At 39.4% G+C, this 21888-nt stretch overlaps 1 protein-coding gene and 1 pseudogene across 1 annotated transcript in view; one reads left to right on the top strand and one right to left on the bottom strand.

Annotated features, from left to right (window-relative positions):
- Nucleotides 1-21888, bottom strand: part of EEIG2 (EEIG family member 2) — a 76654-nt gene that overhangs the window by 40203 nt on the left and 14563 nt on the right. The gene's annotated exons all lie outside the window — the stretch shown is intronic.
- LOC123795132 (GEL complex subunit OPTI pseudogene) lies at nucleotides 11074-11446 on the top strand (annotated as a pseudogene).

Raw genomic sequence — 21888 nt, 5'->3', positions numbered from 1 at the left:
ACAAACACTTATTCTGAAATGAACTACTGCTATAGTTTTACTCCTGTTCCAGCCATAACAGCAACAGCAACTACCATTTGCTGTCAGCTTACCACATGCTATTTAATCTCACAGCAACCCTATGAGGTAGCTGGCATCCACTTTATAGATAAGAAAGATGAAGCACAAGGAGAAAAGTTACCTCAAGGTCATTTAGGCAGGAAGTTGCAGCACTAGCATTCAAACCAGGCCCATTTAACTCAAAAGCCTACTTGTCCGTAAAGAAAAATCTGTATTTTCCCCACCAACTCTGCTCTTTCAAGTTTCCAGGCCTTTGTACCTGCTGTTCCCTCTTTGTTTTATGTAAGTGTAGGGGGCTTGGCCTTAAAATGGAAGGATAATTATTCCTCTAACATGGGAAGAAAAGAAAGACAATGGGTGAAAATAAAGAGAAAACCAAAAGGGAAAGGCAAGAGAACCCAGGTTGAATACTTTTTAATTTTCTTGGGAAAGTAAAAGGTGAGGTTATTTCTATAGGATGACAGGGGCTGGTGAATGAATTGAAAATTTAGATAAAGGTTGAGGACAGTTAGGAACAACTGATGTGATGAATGAATGTGACAGGCAACTGGTAGCTGCCTCAGTGAATAAAATGAATTTGTATTGGGATCAATCAGTCTGGTTTCATGGATTTGTCTATCAACACACAGAAATCCAAGAACAGGAATCACAAAAACAAAAATCATTTAAAAACCATAAACAAGTATGGCTTTGTATGTGGTATGCACATGTATGTTCACTTATACACATATGAACAGACACACAAAGGGGAGAGGAGGGCATGTATTTTATCACAGGTTTCAATGTGATAACTTTAGGTATTTTATTTTTTTCATTAGGAACCTTTAGTGATTTAATGAATTATGATGTGAAGAGAATGTATGTATTCTTTTTTTTTTAATTTTTAAAAAAGATTTATTTACCTGAGAGAGAGGGAGAGTGCATGTGGGGTCGGGGAGAGGGAGAGAATCTCAGCCAGACTCCCAGCTGAGCTTGGAGCCCCTCCTGGGCTAGATCTCACGACCCATGAGATCATGACCTGTGCCTAAATCAAGAGATGGATGCTCAACCAACTGAGCCACCCAGGCGCCCCTAGAATGTATGTGTTCTTAGGGGAGTTTCCTTGAAATCCAGCAGGAGTGGAATTTATTTGTATGGTCACAACACAGGCAGAATGAGTTATTTGGCGAAGAATGGATCTGGAGGAATTCGTCAGGCAACATGAGGCATCCCCAGCAAGACAGGCAGTAGCTAACATGCATACTTAAACATAAATGAATTTTTGAAAAAATAGTGAATAATAATGCAAATAACAAAGAGGAAAAAATAAAATTAGAATTTTTTAAATTGTTGTTTCCCTCTCAACATCTTGGGGCCTCAAGACTTGATGGAAGCATCAGTCATGGCCTCTGGAGCTCCTAAAAAAGGTGTGCAGGTATACCGAAGGGCTGGACCCTTCAGGAGCACCCTGTGCCTCCAGGCACTTAGTTGTGCCTGTCTCTGAGCTCACTGACATATGATCAGGAATCAGACATTTAAAACCAAAACCAAAACAACCCCTGTATTTTACTTCAAAAAAAATTACATAAAAACCTCTAGTTAAAGACAGCAGATTGAGAGCATGTATTAACCTACCTCTGCTCTCCAAAACATCCTATTTAATTTTTAAGGCATCATCTAGCAAGGACAAAGAGAACCAGAGAGGAGACAAAAATAAATGGCCAGGGATTTACAAGTGATAATGATTTAGCAAATCAAAGAAAGCTGAACATTAAGCTGGTAATGGTGAAAGCCAAAAGCAGGTATCTTAAATTAGCATTAAGTGGAATGAAGGAGGGACAAATGGCAGAAAAACTGATTGAAACCTCTTTTAGAAAGAGACCCTCAGATCTTCCTGACTCCTGCAGAAGATTGATGGTCCTGATGAGGTACAGCAGAGGGATCTCTGTATTACCCGACCTGAGGGCAGGTATTGAAAATAGCACCACAGCATGACCATATTGGGTCGGGGGGCGGGGTGGACACAGGATGAAAGACGACTGACTGAATGCTTAGATTTCCAACCTTCTTCCCCTAACCTGGCTTCTCAGGATATATTCTTTAAGAAGATGTAAGAAGAGCATTCTCTGGAGAATACAACCAGACCCAAAGAAAAGCTTTAATGAGATGAATGTTGAGGGTCACAAAATGACTCAGCAGCTCAATCTACAGTAAAAATCTGAATCAATGAACACCCTCTACGGGTACAAAGCCTCTAAGCAACTTTAACTGCCTCACAGTTAAATATGAGTAAGCATTTGAGGGAAGTCTCTTAATATGAACAAACTGAGACCAAAATGAATGGCAAAAAGGCAACTTTGAAAAACAGAGTCTATGCTGGAAGAAGAAAAAAAGATTCTCAGAGAGACCGAAAAAAAAACTGCATCTACCATAAAGGAATTGGATGCCATAAAACAGAACACACAGGGAACTAAAAAGTACTCATGGAAATCAAACTACTGGGTTAAAGATTTTATCCATTTATTTTAGTGAGAGAGATAGCAAGAGCGAGAACAAGCAGGGGGAGCTGCAGAGGGAGAGGGAGAAGTAGGCTCCCCAGTGAGCAGGGAGCCCGACGCAGGGCTCGATCCCAGGACCCTGAGATCATAACCTGAGCCAAAGGCAGATACGTTATTAACCGACTGAGCTACCCAGGCGCCCCTGGCCTTAATATTCTATTTGTCATTCCAGATCCACTCTACCCTTCTCTGTGGGCCTCTACAGACTAGGTCAACCAGGCTCACTTGCCCTCTGCCACTGAATGCAGTAAAGGGACAAACACCAGAAGGATGGAAGACAGGAGAGAGAAGAATTCCCGTTTTTTTTCCCTGTCAGACCATGTGGGAAATGGGTAGATGATCGGGGACTGCAGTTTTCCACAAGTTGCCTGTACAACTTAGACTCTAAACTATGTGCATTTATAACTTTGTTAAATAAAAACCGAATCAACAAACTAAAAAACGTAGTCAAGAACTGAAAAATCCAAAAATGGGAACAGGGGTGTATAACATTACAAGTCATGCCCTCCCCCCAGTTGCCTAAAAAAACCCCTAAAACCTTTGTTGGCTAACATATGAAAATTGAACGGTGTCTTAAAAGGTTATTCAGCCAGGGGCGCCTGGGTGGCTCAGTCGTTAAGAGTCTGCCTTCGGCTCAGGGCGTGATCCCGGCGTTCTGGGATGGAGCCCCTCATGGGGCTCCTCCGCGGGGAGCCTGCTTCTTCCTCTCCACTCGTGTTCCCTCTCTTGCTGGCTGTCTCTCTCTCTGTCAAATAAATAAAATCTTAAAAAAAAATGTTATTCAGCCAATTATCCTAGACCTTATGTCATATGTACAAAAAAATCTATTAATACTGCAAAACCCTAAAACTTTGTTTTATGTTCAGTTACTTTTCATTTGTTTGTGAAATAACAATAATTCCTCAACAATACTAATTACAGAAACACATTATTTATTTATTTATTTGGCTCCACGCCCAGTGTGGAGTCCAATGTGAGGCTTGAACTCAAGACCTTGAGATCAAGACCTGAGCTGAGATCAAGAGTCAGACCCTTAATTGACGGAGCCACCCAGGCACCCCACAGAAGCACATCTTTAGACTTTTATCTAGTTTAAGACACCCTTATAAGGCAGCAGCCTTTACATACCAAAAAGTATATGATACCATTTGCACAAATGGGAGCTTTGGCCCGAGTAACAAAAGTAAAAGAAGTCAAGTGAACTCTCTATGTGGTGTTTCTCTTAAAAAACAAACAAGCAGAGGCATCTGACTCTTGGTTTCAGCTCAGGTCATGATCTCAAGGTCGTGAGATGAAGCCCTGAGTTGGACTCCATGCTCAGCAGGGAGTCTGCTTCTCTCCCTCTCCCTCTGCCCTACCCCCCAACTCGTGTGCATTCTGTCTCTCTCTAAAATAAATAAAAATCTTTAAAACAAACAGGAAAGGAATATTTACAGAAATACTGATCTAGTTTGGCTGGAGAGTAGACGAAGGCAACATTAAGTCTGGTCGGCTTGGGAAGAAATTAAAAAATTTAGCACAGCATCATAAATGTGGGCAGATAACTGAAATTAAAGTGTGGAACAGAGATGAAGTACATGTTTTCATAAAAGATGTGACATTAAATCTTAAAGGAAAAAATACACTTCCATAATCCTATGTTCCCATCACAAAAGTGTACAGAAGTGTAAATCTCACTGGTAAAGGTAAATATTTAGACAAATACAGAATAATGTAATATTGTAATAATGGTGTGTAAATTGCTTTTATGCAGTATAAAAGGTCCTTCTTAAACTCTTCCAAAAGATAGAAGAAGACAGTACTTTGAAATTCATTTTATGAGGCCAGCATCACTCTGATACCAAAGCCAAGGATACCACAAAAAAAGAAAACTAAAGGCCAATATCCCTGATGAACACAGATGCAAAACTTTTAAATAAAATACTGGCAAACTGAATTTCATAACACATTACAAGGATCATCCTATGCAAATCAATGTGATAAACCACAGTAAAAGAAAGAAAGAGGAAAACCACATGATTGGGACACCTAGGTAGCTCAGTTGGTTAAGCATCTGCCTTCGGCCCAGGTCACGATCCTAGGGTCCTGGGACTGAGCCCTGCATCAGGCTCCTTGCTTGCTCAGCAGGGAGCCTGCTCAGGTCATGATCTCAGGGTCCTGGGATTGAACCTCATCGGGCTGCCTGCTCAGCAGGGAGTCTGCTTCTATCTCTCCCTCTGCCCCATAGCTATTACGAAAAACAGTATGGAGGTTCCTTAAAAATTAAAAATAGAATTACCATATGATCCATACATATCCAAAGGAAATGAAATTGACATCTTGAAGAGATATTTGTGCTCCCATGTTCACTGCAGCACCGTTCATAGTAGCTGAGACATGGACACAACCTAAATATCTGTCAAGGGATGACTAAAGAAAATGTGTCTCTCTCTCTCTCTCTCTCTCACACACACACACACACACACACACACACACACACAAAGAGGAATGTTACTCAGCCACAAAAAAGTAAATGTAGTAACACGGGTAAGGGTGGAGGACATTATGCTAGTGAAGTAAGTCAAACACAGAAAGACAAATATCGCATGACTTCACTTATATGTGGAATCTAAAATAGTGGAACTCAATGAATAGGATGGCGGTAGCCAGGAGTTAGAAAGTGGGAAAAAGGGGAAGATGTTGGCCAAAGGGTACAGAATTCAGTTAGGGGGCGCCTGGGTGGCACAGCGGTTAAGCGTCTGCCTTCGGCGCAGGGCATGATCCCGGCGTTGTGGGATCGAGCCCCACATCAGGCTCCTCTGCTATGAGCCTGCTTCTTCTTCTCCCTCTCTCACTGGCTGTCTCTATCTCTGTCAAATAAATTAAAAAAAAAAAAAAAGAATTCAGTTAGGCAAGATGAATAAGTTCTGGAGATCTAATGGACAGCATGGTGACCATAGTTAACAATGCTGTATTGCATATTTTTAATTTGCCAAAAGAGTAGATCTTAAATGTTCTCACCAGAAAAAAAAGGTAATTACGTGAGGTGATGGATACGTTAATTAGCTTGATTGTGGTCATCATTTTACAATGTATACATAAATCTAAACATCTCAAGTTGTACATCTTTTTTTTAAAAGATTTGCAAGAGAGTGAGAGTGCAAGAGAGCAAGAGTGAACGAGTGACTCGGGGGAGGGGCAGAAGGAGAGGGAGAATCTCAAGCAGACTTCCTACTGAGCAGGGAGCCCGATGTGGGGTTCAATCCCAGGACCCTAAGATCATGACCTGAGCCAAAATCAAGAGTTGGACATCCAACCAACTGAGTCACCCAAGCGCCCCATCAAATTGTACATCTTAAGCATATATAATTAATTTGTCAATTACACTTCAATAAAGTTAAAAAATAAAATATTATGGATGAAATGTTTCCTGCATATTTTTGTATATATTGTACATATTTTTCATGACCTGTGTAGCCCCATCCAATGAGGCCACAAATAAGCTCAGATCCACTTGCTGGGAATTAAGACACTATCCAGACACATAAATACTGTCTCCCAAGTAGTAGACTGATATATACTCTAAGACTCTGGAACAGGTTCTTATGCGAGAGAAAGAAAGTCTAATGAGCCAAGAGATCAGGTTGGGATGAACTAAGGCTATGAAAAGTGTACCATGATCATTAATTAACTCATGATATCACACAACAAAGAATCCTTACTGGAGGAGAAACTCAGAAATGATGAAGGCAAAAATAAGAGCCCAGCAAAACACGCTGGATAATACACTGCCAACCACAGTAAACACTAGATAAATATTTGTTGACTGAATGAATACATGTCATGCATCAGTCACAAACAGTCCCAGCTACCAATTCCTGTCTATGCTACTTCATAGTTATTCCTAAATCAACACCTTTTCTGCGTCTAGCACCACTACCCTAATTCAGTCCCTTAATAGCTCTTCCCTGAAATATGGCAACAGCCTCCTAAATGGTCCTCACTCAAATCTCCCTTTCTCATGGCTACCAGAGAGCTCCTTCTAAAATACAAATTTCATAATGTCATTCCTCTGTTTAAAATCCTCCCCTGATGGGGTGCCTAAGTAGCTCAGTCAGTTAATTGTCTGACTCTTGGTTTTCGTTCAGGTCCTGATCTCAGGGTTGTGGGATTGAGCCCTGCATCCGACCCCGTGCTCAGTGCAGAGTCTGCTTGAGAGTCTCTCTCCCTCTGGCTCTCGCCCTCACTCTCTCTCTAAAATAAATCTATCTTTAAAAAAATAATAAAATCCTTCACCACTTCCCCATATCTTGGAAGATAAGCTCCAACCTACTTTACATGGCCATGATTAGGTCCCTGCTTATCTTTAGTCTCTTGACCCTTTCTGTCTCATACTGCTTGTCATTCCCCATTTACTTCACACTATTTCTCATTTGTATGCCTTGTTCATGAGGTTTTCTTTCCTCTGTATGCTGTCTACTCTACCTTTCAACTTCCTACATTTACCAATTTAATTCTTACTCACTTAGTTTAGTCACGACCTGCTCTAGGAATCATTCCCCAACTCAGCCTTCAGGTGAAAGCCTGGTATCATGTATGACGTGGTCTACCTTGGTTCCCTGAATGCCTCAGTGTCTGCCATTCTGTATCCTAGAGTACTGCCAACCAGGGGAGGGGCTGGCAAGAAGTGGCGGAGTTGGCTTCCTCCATCATTCCATTCAGTCCTCATCTCCTAGGACGTTGTCCTACTTTCCTTTTTTCTCTGTCTTGTCTCTGGCAGATGCTTCTATGATTATACATATTTCAAATGAACCAATATTTGAACCAAATTCTAAAAATTTATAAGCTTAAAAATAGCTATGTCCTTTCTTAAAAGGAATTCAAGTAGAAAAAGATATGACAATTTAGGCAATCTTTTCGATTTTATATCATCAGAATAATAGCCCTGGAGTATTAAGCAATTTCTCTAAATAAAGGAAAAATTTTGTATGCCCAAGGCAATTACTCAGAATTATTTTGTGATAATCTTTAATGTGTACACACGCACGCGAATATACATGCACATACACACAGCTGCCAGAAAGCTGTCCAAACTACACAAACAAACAAAAAAAAAAAGTGGCAAAGCTAGTTCGTGACAGTTTGTTATACTGATGGGTTACCATGGAAACAAACTCAGACTACTTGGCAACTGAGACAAAAGTCACATTTAGTAATGTTTTCCGTTATGTGAGTCATTAATTTCCTATGAGTTTTATATGGTTGCTTAACCACTTACAAGAAACAAAGCAAGAGAATAGGATTTGTGTTGATACTGTGGAAAGTCAAGTATTTCTAAGATAAACGATAAAGTTGCTGATTGTGAAATACATAAGCAAAGGACTTAAAAGAAGATAAATGTTGCTATGGCCACTGCTAATTCTTCAAGAGTAAAAAAAAATTGAAAAAGTCTTTAAAATATTAATATAAAATACAGTGAAAATTTTGGATCCCTTTTTTGTAACTTAGTTATTGTACCAGCAAACTGCATTATTTAATATTCTAAGAATAACTTGCATATGTATACTCTATACATATATTTAAAATTATGCCACGTCTTGGTAATTTGAAATATTTTAACTTTTTAGAAACAGTGATCAAAAAATTGCTGGGAGGAATGCAGGCTGTTTTGCCAGACAGTATTATTGTAGGGAGGTTAAGTGTATCCAGAGCCAGTCTGCTTGGGTCCAAATCTTGCCTCTGCTACTTGCCAGCTGTCACACTGGACATGTTCCCTAACTTCTCTGCACTTCCGTTTCCTCATCCACGAAACACGGGTGGTAATAGTACCTACACCTCAAGGGAGTTTTTGGAAACTAAGTGAATTATTACACATAGTGTTTGGAACAGTGCCTAGCTTATAGTGGATCTCAATAATAAATGTTAGAAGTTGTTATTATTAAGAATATAAGCAGTTCTAAGTCTACCTACATTTGCCCCCTGCCCCGAGAGAAATAATGATTAAATTTATAAGCAGAGAATTTTCTTCAACAATCAATGGATGTTTCTATTTTCTAAGAGATACAGATTCATGAGAAAATGAAACTTTGGGAACTGAAGCAAAAATAAATATTTTAAGACTCCAAGGATAAATGAGATCTGTGTTTTCTGTAAAACTGTGACTTTTAATTACAACACTAAGTGTACATGAATCTCTCGCACTCTAGAGGCATTTTTGGCTTGTGTAACTGGGTGCACAGTACTATCACTCAGTGGAAAAAATTGAGCACAGGGGATTTTCATTCATTTCATTCATTCATTCATTCATTCATTCATTCATTCATTCTGCTGGTAGTGTTAGACAGTGAAGGAAATGATGATCCAAAGTTTGGACGTTTTGAGGTTGAGGAGCCTGAGAGTCCCTCATTTGGAAATGTCCAGTAGGTAGCCAGATACAGAGACCTAGAACTCAAAAAGAGGGCAGGGCTGAAAATACAAACATTAAGTCCTCAGCAGGTTAATGGTCATCGAGATCATGGGAATGGATAAGGCCATTCAGGGAGAGCGGTAGAGTAAGAAGGGAAGAGGGTGGAGTCTGGAACTCTAGGGAACACTAATATGTAAGGTATGGGAGAAGAAGGGGGCAAGTGAAGGAAACCAAAGGGTAAATGCAGAAGCAAAGGAGATCCTGTTGTCACTGAAACCAAGGAAAGGATTTTTAGGAAGGTGTTGCCCAAGAATATCAAATGTGGCAGAGGGGGCAGGTAAGATGATGAAGAAAAAGCACCAACAGTGAAGTCACGAGAATACCAGCAAGTGTAGTTTCAGTGGTGAGGTGGGAGGCAGATTACTACAGGAGGAAGACACAGTAGTAATAAACTGGAGAAAACGAAGGTGGTACGCGGATGGGGACATGGGGTAGAAAGATTTCAACTAATATGCAGGAGACTTACGCATGTTTTAGCGCTGAGAGGAAAGAACCACTAAAGAGAAAAAGTCAAAGATTTGAGGGGGACTGAGTAATGGCACCAGGGAGGACCCACCTCTGAGAATGTCAGAGGGGATGTGAACCGGACAATAACTGGGGAGACTGGCCCTCGACAGAAGGGGCTCCTGTTTCATCATGAGGAAGGGAAGAGAAAAGAACATGCTCTAATGCAGGCAAGTTTGTTGACAGATCACTGTTCATTGCCCAGAACTGTTTTTTTTTTTTTTAAAGATTTTATTTGTTTATACATTTGAGAGAGAGAGAGAAGGAAGGAAGGGGGGAGAGGAGCAGAAGGGGAGGGAGAGAGAGAATCTCAAGCAGACTCCCTGCTGAGCATGGAGCCTGATGCGCAGCCCCTGAGATCATGACCTGAGCCGAAACCAGGAGTTGGACACTCAATCGACTGAGCCACCCAGGCTCCCCAACCCAGAACTGTTCTGATGAGAAATTTCATTTAGAGACACACACTTGGTGTACAGGAGGTCCCCAAATAAATGTCTGAATACTTGAATGTTCATAATCTGCTGAATATATTAAAAAAAAAATCTTTGTAGTCTCACACAAGAAAGACTGTCATTCAGTGACTTAGCAGATGTCCTAACAAGAAAAGTCATTTTTTGAAAAGTATGTAAAATTATGCCAATTTTTATAGTATGATAACTGAGTAGTTGTTTTTATGAGTAAAATATGAATTTATGTTCACCTAAAGAGACTTGTATTTTTTAAGTTCCCATACATATAGTCATAGATTATTTTTTCTATATACTTTTTTTAAGAGATTTTATTTATTTATTTGACAGAGAGAGAGACAGCCAGCGAGAGAGGGAACACAAGCAGGGGGAGTGGGAGAGGAAGAAGCAGGCTCCCAGCAGAGCAGGGAGCCTGACGCAGGGCTCAATGCCAAGACCCTGGGATCACGCCCTGAGCCAAAGGCAGACGCTTAACGACTGAGCCACCCAGGCGCCCCCTATATACTTGTTGATCACATTTCTAAACATTTAATAGAAACCAGTAGAATAATATAAAAAAGGAAAGACTAGCACCCAGCTCACCTGTCAGTTAACATATAGTTTTTCTATCTATAACTTCTCAGCTGAACAGCCAGTGAAAGAAAAGCAGGATGATGTATGGAGAGAGCAAAGGATAGAGAACCAAGATGTTTTCTATTATAAACTAGGTAAGTGAGTTGCAACTAGTCATTTAACCTACTGGGGCTTCAACTTCTTCATTTAGAAACAAGAGTTAAACTAGATACTAAAATTTCACGATTCCCATGTATCAAAATAAATATTTTTGACAACATTTTATCATCCAAGAAAATTAATTTATTTTGCTGTAAATGTACACATTCTACATAGCATTACCTCCCTACCTTCTAGAAAGGACAGCACAGAAAACACCGTAAAAAAATGAAGTAACAGAAAAAAACCCATTCCTAATCTAAGGAAAGACCTTATACTAGAAATTTAAGAATACACAGGATAGTTTAGGAAAATTTAATGAAAACGACACAAATTAAAAAAAAAAAAAAAAAAAGAGCCACCATAGCTGCAGCTGGCCAACGGGGCCCTCAAAGTCTCTGGCTGGAGCACGGTGTTGCGGAGCGATGCGGTCCAGGAGGACAAGGATGAATTTTTAGATGTGATCTACTGGTTTCGACAGATCATCGCTGTGGTCCTAGGTGTCATTTGGGGGAGTGTCAGCTTTGCAGGGTTTCTTGGGAACAGCAGGATTCTGCCTGATCAATGCAGGGGTCCTGTACCTCTGCTTCAGCAACTACCTACAGATAAGTGAGGAAGAATACGGTGGCACATGGGAGTTCACGGAAGAAGGGTTTATGACATCTTTTGCCTCATTCATCGTCATTTGGATAATTTTTTACCCTGCCATCCACCATGACTGATGATGTACAGATCCCACCGGCTCTCTGCCCGGTCCAAAGAAGCCTCATAGTTACAGCACAGAAACGTGATTGTTGGGGCACCCCAGCCATGTGGAACCTGGAAGACCCGTGTTTCCTGGACCGAGAATCAGTGTGTTGGGCATCAGTGTTTTCAGCAAGGGTTGTGACCTGAAACTTTTTAAAGTACCATCCGCCTTTTGGGGAAGCATTTCTGAATTGTCCATCACCGACCACTTCTTCTTGGATATCATCATGAAGCACCTGTTTGCTGACGGGAGTTGTCCTTTGATCTGATGCACCTCTGGATCCGGATGAAGCATTAAATTGTCTTCCTCACTTCGCCACCAGGTGTACAGTTTTTAAACTATCAGTGGCATTTCAGGTCCTCTGAAAACAGTGTGGCAGTATGTGTGCGGGCCATAGCACAGTACCAGCAGTGTCTAATAACGGTTTCCACTGTAGAATGTTTTCGGGTACTTGAATAAATCAAATCTTTAATTGAGGGGAAAAAAATAGAAAACTACACAAAGCTTCCCTATTTCAATAAGGTGAAGTCCTTCATGAACACATGTACTTAAAATCAAGTTATGTACATAGGAATGAAAATATGTTCTCCACAACTCTTAAAAACAAAGGGAAAAGGGATTAACTTCGCAGAACCAAGAAGCAGATGTGAACTGTGGATTCTATACCTAGCCCAAACTCTGCATTGTGTCTAAAGGAAAAAAGGATATTCTGTCAGACATGTAAGGACTAAAAACACCCAAAACAACAACAAAGCAAAGCAAAGCAAAGCAAAGCAAAGCACTCAGGTGCCTTTTCTAAATGAGACACTTGAATTGTGTAAGAATAAGAAAAATGAATTAAAAGTTAGACCTTAAGAATAAAAAAAAAAAAAGGGAAGAAACCAAGTCCATATGTTATCTGTTTTTTTAAAAAAATACTTTACTTTTGAACAAAAGGACTTTTTCATTCCTTCTGAATAGTCAAAAATATGTGTAAAAATAACAGCTTCTCTCCCTTTTCCTACCATCCAACATCATCTACACAGTCTACTGGAGAGGGAGCAAAGTTTAGGCTCAGAAGACTTGGGCTCAAGTCTAATTTCTTTCTTTCTTTTTTTTTCATTCTTTCTTTCTTTTTTTTTAAGTAGGCTTCATGCCCAGCGTGGAACCCAATGTGCGGCTTGGACTCACGACCCTGAGATCAAGCCCTAAGCTGAGATCAAGAGTTGGACACTTAACTGACTGAGCCACCCAGATGCCAGAAAATTAAATGATATTTATCTATACATTATATAAATTACATATATATTGTATTAATTATATAAAAATTATATATATATAGCACTGTGTAAAGAACAAAATGTTATGAATCCAGACTTCACTCAAAAGCTTTTCTATGATACAATTCCTGAGTTCCTGGGTAAAATTATTCTCTTGTTTTGATAAACTCCTGGGACATTTTATATGTATCTGGAGCTGCCTTGCAAATAAGAGATATTGCAAGCAAGAAAGATGGGACTTGAATGAAGTTTTGATGTGTGTGACGGAAGTACTCTCCCTTCAGTATTTTCACAAGCGTAATTATTGAAAGGGAATTCTAGAGTATCAGAGGAGGTTTATCTGTTACAGCGATATTAAGTAGTGAATTCTAAAGAACATGCACAGGCCATCAGGACTGATCTGGAGATATAGATAAGGAGGAGGAGAATGTAGAATGCTTGAGACTGGGAGTGAAATGAGCCAGTGACACAGCTGGAATGTGACAAAATAGCAAGAAAACTGTGCTGCGAAGGCCCTACTCTGGCTGTCTTGGTAATTCTTAAAATAATGAGAATGATAAAATAAGGAGGAAAAACGCAAAAGAAGTGAATTAAAATAAAAGTCATGGCAACACAGTGTAGTGAGTGCTACTTTGAAGGGATGTCTGGGGACGAGATGGAAGAGGGGAGAGATCTGGGTGGCCATGAAAGGATGCAGTTAGGGGTTGACCAGAGAAGGACTATACTGAGCATGTGCGCTGGGAGATTTCTTGAGTGGCAGAGACCCACCGCGGTATCTCCTGCTGACTGTGACCACCGTATTATGCATCACACCGTGTTGCTTGACAGGTCTGATACCATTTCTCAGCTGGAAGAAAATCCCAGGGAGTGCAGAGTAGGTGAGTTAGAAAAACTGCAATGAATATTTTAAATAGCTTCTCTCTTTCTTTTTTGTATGCTGGTTTTATATGTGTGACCTTAGTAAAAATAACTCTCATTCTGTCTTACTACCAGTTGGCACTAATATAGTTTTCCAAATGAGGAGGTGGCAAGAGCTAATATTGCAGGTATTACTGAATTCCTAGTTGCTTCACGAAGGCTTACGCTATATTAGTATAATGAGAGAGCTTATAGTGCTCAGCTGTATATAATTACCAAATGCTTCTCATCTATATTAGTAACTTAATGAGTGAGTTAATTTTCCATGAATAGAAATGCATTAATAGAAATTGTAAAGGAAATTTATGGTTGCTTATAAAAGTTTCTTTATTAATTTAGCCTATGAGCAAAATTTTGGAACCAATTATTTTCTTTTGCAGGGACTATGAACAATCTTTTCTATGTTCCTGGGGCTGTCATTTCTAAAACTGTCTGCCTTGGACGCAGAGAAAACAGTGATGTCTATAGGACACTCCAAGGAAGATACTCATTTGAGCTTTCTGAAAGTCATTCCTTACCCATAAGAAGTGACCAAAATGCGGAGACCTTTGTGTCCAGGCTGGTACACAGATGTGATACTTAAAAAAAAACACAAAACAAAAGCAAAACCTTTGAGACGCTGCACTGGCCTCAAAAGAGAACAACAGAAGATAAAATGCTAACAACTTAAAAAGAAAATGTTAACAATTTTATGTTTAGACACCAGCACTAGAGAATTCCCAAAAGTTGCTATTGAGATGTGGTTGCAGTCTGCGAATAAGGAAATATATAAAATTTTAACTAGAAAGAAAATGTCACGAAATGAGTTTATTCTAATGCTATGCTAATGATGACTCACTAAAACGAAATGGAGCAAACATGTAAGGTCCAAAATCAATACTATGGTTACTTCCTCATTTCATTAAGATAAAATAAGACTTGGGTGTAAGCTAGTTTCTAAGCCACAATGTTTGGAAATAGCATTTGATTAGGAAAAGCCTGAGAATTTCTTGTGAAACCAGCAAACAGGTTTCAGGACAGAAAATTCTTTTTTTCTTTGAGATAACAGAAAGGTGTTCAATCATGGGTTTGTTTTAAATATTTTTACCCCTATTTTTTCTTATACTGTTTCTTTGCCTCAACCTAGAATCATGTTTTGGTCTCCATCCTAAAAATAAATACATAAAACTGTTGTTTTTTCCTGTTTTCTCCCCTTTTACCTAATTTACTTCTCTCCTCTTCATTAACAAAGTTCCCCAAAGCACAATTACACTCAACACTTCTGCTGCTTCTACTCACTCCCTGACTCCATGAAACTTGGATTCTGCTCCTACGACTCTAACGAAACGACTTGCTAAAGTTCACCACTGGACAGTCACGTGCTAAAGAATGAAATTAGACCACTATCTTACACCATATACAAAAATTAACTCAAACTGGATTAAAGACTTGAACATAAGACCTGAAATCATAAAACTCCCAGAAGAAAACTCAGGTGGGTAAGCTCCTTGATGTAATTCTTGACAATGATTTTTGAGGTTTGACTCTAAAAGCAAAGGTGACAAAAAACAGACAAATAGCATTACACCAATCTAAGAAGCTTCTGCAGAGCAAAGGAAACCATCAACAAAATGAAAAGGTAGTCTACTGAATAGGAGAAAATATTTGTAAATCATATATCCAACAAGGGGTTAAGATCCAAAATTAGAACTCCTACAACTCAATAACAAAAAAACAACCTGATTAAAGAATGCACAAAGGAAATGAGTAGACATTTTTCCAAAGACAACATAAAAATGACTAACAGGCATAGGGAAAGATACTCAAGATCACTAATCCTCAGGGCAATGCAAATCAAATCCACAATAAAATGTCACTTCACACCTGTCAGAAAGGGTAGAATTAAAAAGACAAGAAATAAATACTGGTAAGGATGTGGAAAAAAGGAAATACTTGTACACTGTTGGTGGGAATGTAAATTGGTGCAGCCACTATGGAAAACATTATAGAGGTTCCTCAAAAAATTAAAAATAAAACTACCATATTATCCAAAAATTCCATTGTTAAGTATTTATAGGAAAAAAACCCAAAAATTATTTGCAATAACAAACAAGCGTTATTTACAACAGTTAAGATATGGAACCTGAGCGGGAACAAAGAGTCCTACGCTTAAAGGATTGAGCCACCCAGGCACCCCTCTTAACATAGTTTAGACATGTAAAATCTGATCCTGAAAAACTGGCCTTTATAAAAAAATAGCCACTATACACCTTATAACAGATTAATAAAAATTAGGATAGTATAATTTTCATACTTGTTTTATAAATCATGTTTATTGCAGAATATACAAAGAAGATAACAGTTACCAAGAAAAATAATTTTATGGGAAACTGAAGTGAAAAGTAATAGTTCAACTGCCTGGAATAGTGCCTGGCACATAGCAGACACAGGAATATTTGTTAAATGAAAGAATGAACTATATAGAAAACTGTCCAAGGACTTAGATTGGTTTAACAGAGTTTTGTCAGAAAATGCTTTATTATTTTATTATTATTATTATTTTAGAGAGAGAGAATGCAAGCATAAGCAGTGGGGGAGAGGGGGAAGGAGAGAATCTAAATTAGGCTCCGTGCCCAGCACGGAGCCTGACATGGGGCTCAACCTCACAATCCAGGAGATCACGACCTGAGCCGAAATCAAGAGTCAGATGCTTAAGCAACTGAGCCACTCAGGTGCTCCTATTATTATTATTTATTTTTATTTTTATTATTTAAGTAGGCTCCATGCCCAGCATGGGACCTGAACTCATGACCCTGAGATCAAGAGCTGCATGCTCTATGGACTGAGCCAGGCAGGTATACCAGAAGATGCTTCTTAAAAACAACTTTATTGAGCTATAATTCCCACACTAAATGAGTCATCCATTTGAAATGTACAATCCAATGGTTTTTAGTGAATTCAGATTGTGAAACCACCACAATCTGTTTTAGAACATTTTCATCACCTCCAAAAGAAACCTAATCAGCAGTCACTCCCCTTTTCCCTCCAACTCCCCAGGCCTGGGCAACTACTAATTTACTTTCTGTCTCTATAGATTGAATTTATATGAAATGTCCAAAATAGGAAATCATATAATATGTAGCCTTTTGTGATGGTTTCTTTCACCCAGCATGATGTTTTCAAGATTCATCCATATGTATCAGTACTTCATTTTTTTTATTGCTGAATAATATTCCATTGTATGGATGTCCCACATTTATCCATTTGATCAGCTGACAGACATTGGGGTTGTTTTGACTTTTGACTGTTATGATTAATGTTGTTATAAAAAGTCATGTATAAGTATTTGTGCTGACATGTTTTCTTTCTTTCTTTTTTTTTTTAAAGATTTTAAAGTAATCTGTACACCCAATGTGGGGGTTGAACTTACAACCCCAAGATCAAGAGTCCTGTGTTCCACCGACCAAACCAGCCAGGTGCTGCTCTGTTGACTTGTTTTCATTTCTCTTGGGTATATTAGAGGAACTGCCAGATCATATGGAACTCCGTTTAACATCTGAGGAATTGCCAGTCTGTTCTACAAAGTGGTTGCACTGAAAATGCTTTCCTGATGAAGATTCAGTATTAACGTACTGCTCTTTAAGATGGTTTTTAATAATAAACACAAGTCCCAAAGTTATTAAAAATCAAAATATCTGACATTCTACCATCCCATTTCCCCCCTACTGGATAAGTCCTACTAATCTTTCAAAGCTTAGTTCACATGCTACCTCTTCTAAGGAGTTTTTCCTATTTTCTCAGTCAGAATTAATAGCTCCCTTTCTCCTTTGAACTGCCATACAATTTGATTTGTACATTTACTGTAGACTTTGTCACTCTGCCCTATATTGCATTTAAAAATGTATGTGTCAGTATCTCTCACTGAACTGCAGACTTTTTGATGATAAAAATTATATTTTATACCTATGTTTATAGCAACAATTATATTATTGTATATTATATTAATATATATTATTTTAATATATTCATAAATTATTATGAAGGATATATCATTTGATAATAAAAAGGGCTTGTGCAAAAGATGAAAGTAATACAGTACTTTCATAGAACAAATTTATTGGGGTGCCTGGGCAGCTCAGTCCATTAAGCATCTGCCTTAGGCTCAGGTCATGATCCTGGGGTCCCGGGATGGAGCCCCCCACAGCAGGCTCCCTGCTCAGCAAGGAGTCTGCTTCTGCCTCTCCCTCTCCTCTTCCCCCTGCTCTGGCTTGCGCTCTCTGTCTCTCTCTCATGCTGTCTGTGTCTCTCTCTCAAATAAATAAATTTAAAAATATCTTTTAAAAAAGGACAAATTTATTAAGGTAATACATTTAATGAAAGATAAATTTGAAATAATATCAATAAATGCTATTTGTTGATGAACAAATAAGTTACATCTCAAGACTTACAGTACAAGCAGAAATGGCTTAAATAAGCACAAATACAAGTGGGAAAAAGAGGGACTTGCCTAAAATTGCTAAGCAAAAATAAATTACTACATAAACCTGTATGTCTTAATTTTATTAAATCACGTTAGTTTGCAATATGACTGAATGGACTCATCAATGCTACCGCAGAAAATTCATGGCAAAATGTTCCTGTATTATGAAGTTTAAAAAGGGGTGGAGTCGCTTAAGATTTTGTCTCCTTCTCCTGCTGCCCCTCCACTCCAAAAAAGAAAAAAAAACAAAACCTGTGGTAAAATATACATCACATAAAATTTACTATCTTAACCATTTTTAAGTGTGCAGTTCATTAGTCTTAAATACATTCATATTGTATCAAATCTCTAAGAACTCTTTTCCTCTTGTGAAAGTGAAACTCCGTACACATTAAGAAATTTCCCATTCCTTCCTTCCTCCAGGTCCTGGCAACCATCATTCTACTTTCTGTCTCTATGAATATGACCACCCTAGGTAACTCACATAAATGGAATTTTATATATATAAATGAATATACACAAATTTATAAAATATATATATAAAATCAATATAAAATATATAAATGTTACATAAAAAATAAAATAAATATAAAAATAAATATATATAAATGTATACACACACATTTTTATGTATATACACACACACACACACACACACACACACATACATATATAGTGAATGGTAGGTGAACAGATTATTTGTGGTACATTCAGGCCACTAAGTTATTATTTGATGATAAAAAGAAATGAGCTATCAAGCTATGAAGACACGGAAGAACTGTAAATGCATATTACTGAGTGAAAGAAGCCAATCTGAATAAGGTTACCTACTGTATGATTCCAATTATATGACACTCTAGAAAAGGCTACTCAATGGAGCCTGGAGTTAGGGAAAAGGAGGGAGGAAGAGATGACAAAGAAGATTTTTCAGGCACTGAAACTATTCTGTATACTGTAAGGGTGGATACATGTCAGAACACATTTGTCAAAGCCCACCAAGATATAGATACGGAACACCAAGAGTGAATCTGAATGAAAACCATGGACTTTGGGTGATAATGATGTGTCAATGTAGGTCCATCAATTTTAACAAACGTTAAATTGGGAGATGTGGATAATGGGGGAGATGTGCATGTGTGGGGCAGGGGGTACATGGGAACTCTCTATACTTCCCACTCAATTTTGCTGGGCAGGGGGTACATGGGAACTCTCTATACTTCCCACTCAATTTTGCTGGGCAGGGGGTACATGGGAACTCTCTATACTTCCCACTCAATTTTGCTGGGGAGATGTGCATGTGTGGGGCAGGGGGTACATGGGAACTCTCTATACTTCCCACTCAATTTTGCTGGGAACATAATACTGCTCAAAAAATAAAGTCTATTAAAAAAAAAGAAGAAGAAGAAGGTGAGCAGAAGTGACCTCAGAGGAATCAGAAGTGGGAGGTTAAAGTGGAGAATAAAATTCATGGAAGCCAAAGTAGTCAAGTTTCAAGAAACAGGTACTTACCAGATAATTTTGAATAGAGCGCAAAGGCAGGAATGAGAAAATATTGACCAGATATGGCGATTAGAGACGGCTGATGATGTCAGCAAGGAGAGCTGCCACTGTGTGGAGGGATAGATATCAGAGTATAGGGTTGTGGGCAGGGAGAAGGAATGCTTACAAGGCAGCAAATGTGGATTATTTTTTCATGATGTTTGGGTCAGAACTGTAGAAAGAGAGAAGGAGAAGGAAGTTAGATGGAGGTGGCGTCAGAGATACAGGGGAGTGGTTTGGCACCGAACAGAAGGAAGAACATTTATCCTCTGAAACAGGGTGACAAGATTAGGGAAAGTGAAGATCAAGTCTGTAGGTAGGAGCTGTGAGACAGACAGAGACACAGATGATCAGGGAGAAGGCCTCCTAGGAAGCAGAAGGCTAGAAACACATGACCTTGTTCTTGCACGCTTAGAAGTAGTAGAGACAGCTGGAGCAACTGTCTTGTATTACCTGGGCCTTAGACAGAATGCTAAATAATTTCATGTTCATATTGGAAATCTTCAGGCCATGCCGTTCTATGCATACCTCTCATCCCTGTAATCCACAGGAAAAGACTAAGACGCAGGTCCTGGTCACTCAGCCTCTCTGAATCCCCAGCAAGCTCTTTCCTATTGTTCTGTTCCTCCTCACTCTGATTCATTCTCCTCCGGCTGCCCTCCTTCCCAACTCATTCCTGTCACCTGAAACCCTGATCCCAGAGGGTTAAGCAAACTCTTTTTTTTTTTAAAGATTTGATTTTATTTATTTGACAGAGATAGAGACAGCCAGCGAGAGAGGGAAACAAGCAGGGGGAGTGGGAGAGGAAGAAGCAGGCTCATAGCAGAGGAGCCTCATGTGGGGCTCGATCCCATAACGCTGGGATCACGCCCTGAGCCGAAGGCAGATGCTTAACCGCTGTGCCACCCAGGCGCCCCCGGGTTAAGCAAACTCTTACAGTCTCAACCTCTTCATGTAACAACACTCCACGCACTGTCTAACCGAAACCAACTATCTCATGAGGACACTATTTGTACTGAAGCCTTGTAGAGTCAGTGATGTTTACTTTCCACCCCCATCTCCCACAGAAGGCAGCACTAGCATTTCCCTAACTCCACAACGTTATTTGCAGGCTGTAATTCTTCTACTTCCAAGCTTGAGGCACATAGTATTAGGCTGTAACATCAGGCTACACTCTTCCTCTCGTAGTTAATGCCCCAATGAAGCACTGCTTTTTTGATCTCTTCACCCCAACACCTGCAATCATACTGGCTATTTTAACACCATGCAAACGACCTAACACCCTACACCAGAGTTCTCTGCCCTATGTCTACCTTCACACCCACCACTTTAGTAACGCTGCACCTTCGACCTTGCCAACCCTCCTGACTGCTCTAGAAGGAAGGAACCGCAAAGCTTCAATATCCTGCTCTCTGAGCACATCTCCGACTCCAGCAACTCTCTTACAGCCTCATTCCTTTCACACGTACTTTTCTTTACAATCACTGAGGCCTGCATCTTCTAACCATTTTGTTTTCCTGATTCATCTTCCTGGCCTGGTTTCTTTCCTCATGAAGTGTGGACCCCATAAGTGACTGCTTAACATTTCTTTCTCACCAACAGTCTAATTCCCTTGCCTCCTTGGCCTTTTCACATACCTACAACATCTAAACCTGGATCAAATTTTCCATCCATTTTTTCCTATCTCAAACCTATGAGCATTGCAGGAGAAAAATGCATGCACATACACACCGCCATCACTAAAATTCATGGGTTATTGTTTTTTTAGAGAGAGAGTGAGAGAGAGAGAGAGAGAGTGTGTGAGAGAGAGCTAGAGAGAAAGAGAGAGAGAGAAAGTGATCAAGGCGGGGGGAGGGGCAGAGGGAGAGAGAGAGAATCCCAAGCAGGCTCCACGCCCACTGCAGAGCCCAACATGAGGCTTGATCTCAGGAAACTTCCGCTTCAGCTGAAATCAAGAACTGACTGAGCCGCCCAGGTGCTCCTAAAGTTCATGTTTTAAATTCTAGTTGGGCCTTCTGGATTTGTCTCTGGTCAGCTTTCTCTCCCATCACTTATAGAAGCTTTTCTGATCTTTTATCATTATCCTCATGTTCCTTATTCCCCCTTTTTGGGTTGCTACTGAGAAAGCTAAGGTTGTCAGATGAGAATTCTCTTAAATTCCAGCCTTAAGCCAACCTACTCATTTTGCGTAAGTCACTCCTCTGGCTTTTGGCTCCGTAGATCCTACAGTATCAAAGTTAA

This window comes from Ursus americanus, chromosome 12 (genome assembly GCF_024610735.1).
Source record: "Ursus americanus isolate L20-20 chromosome 12, mUrsAme1.1.p, whole genome shotgun sequence".
NCBI lineage: Eukaryota > Metazoa > Chordata > Mammalia > Carnivora > Ursidae > Ursus > Ursus americanus.
The sequence above is the reverse complement of the archived record's forward strand: the minus strand, read 5'-3'. Positions and strand labels throughout refer to the sequence as shown.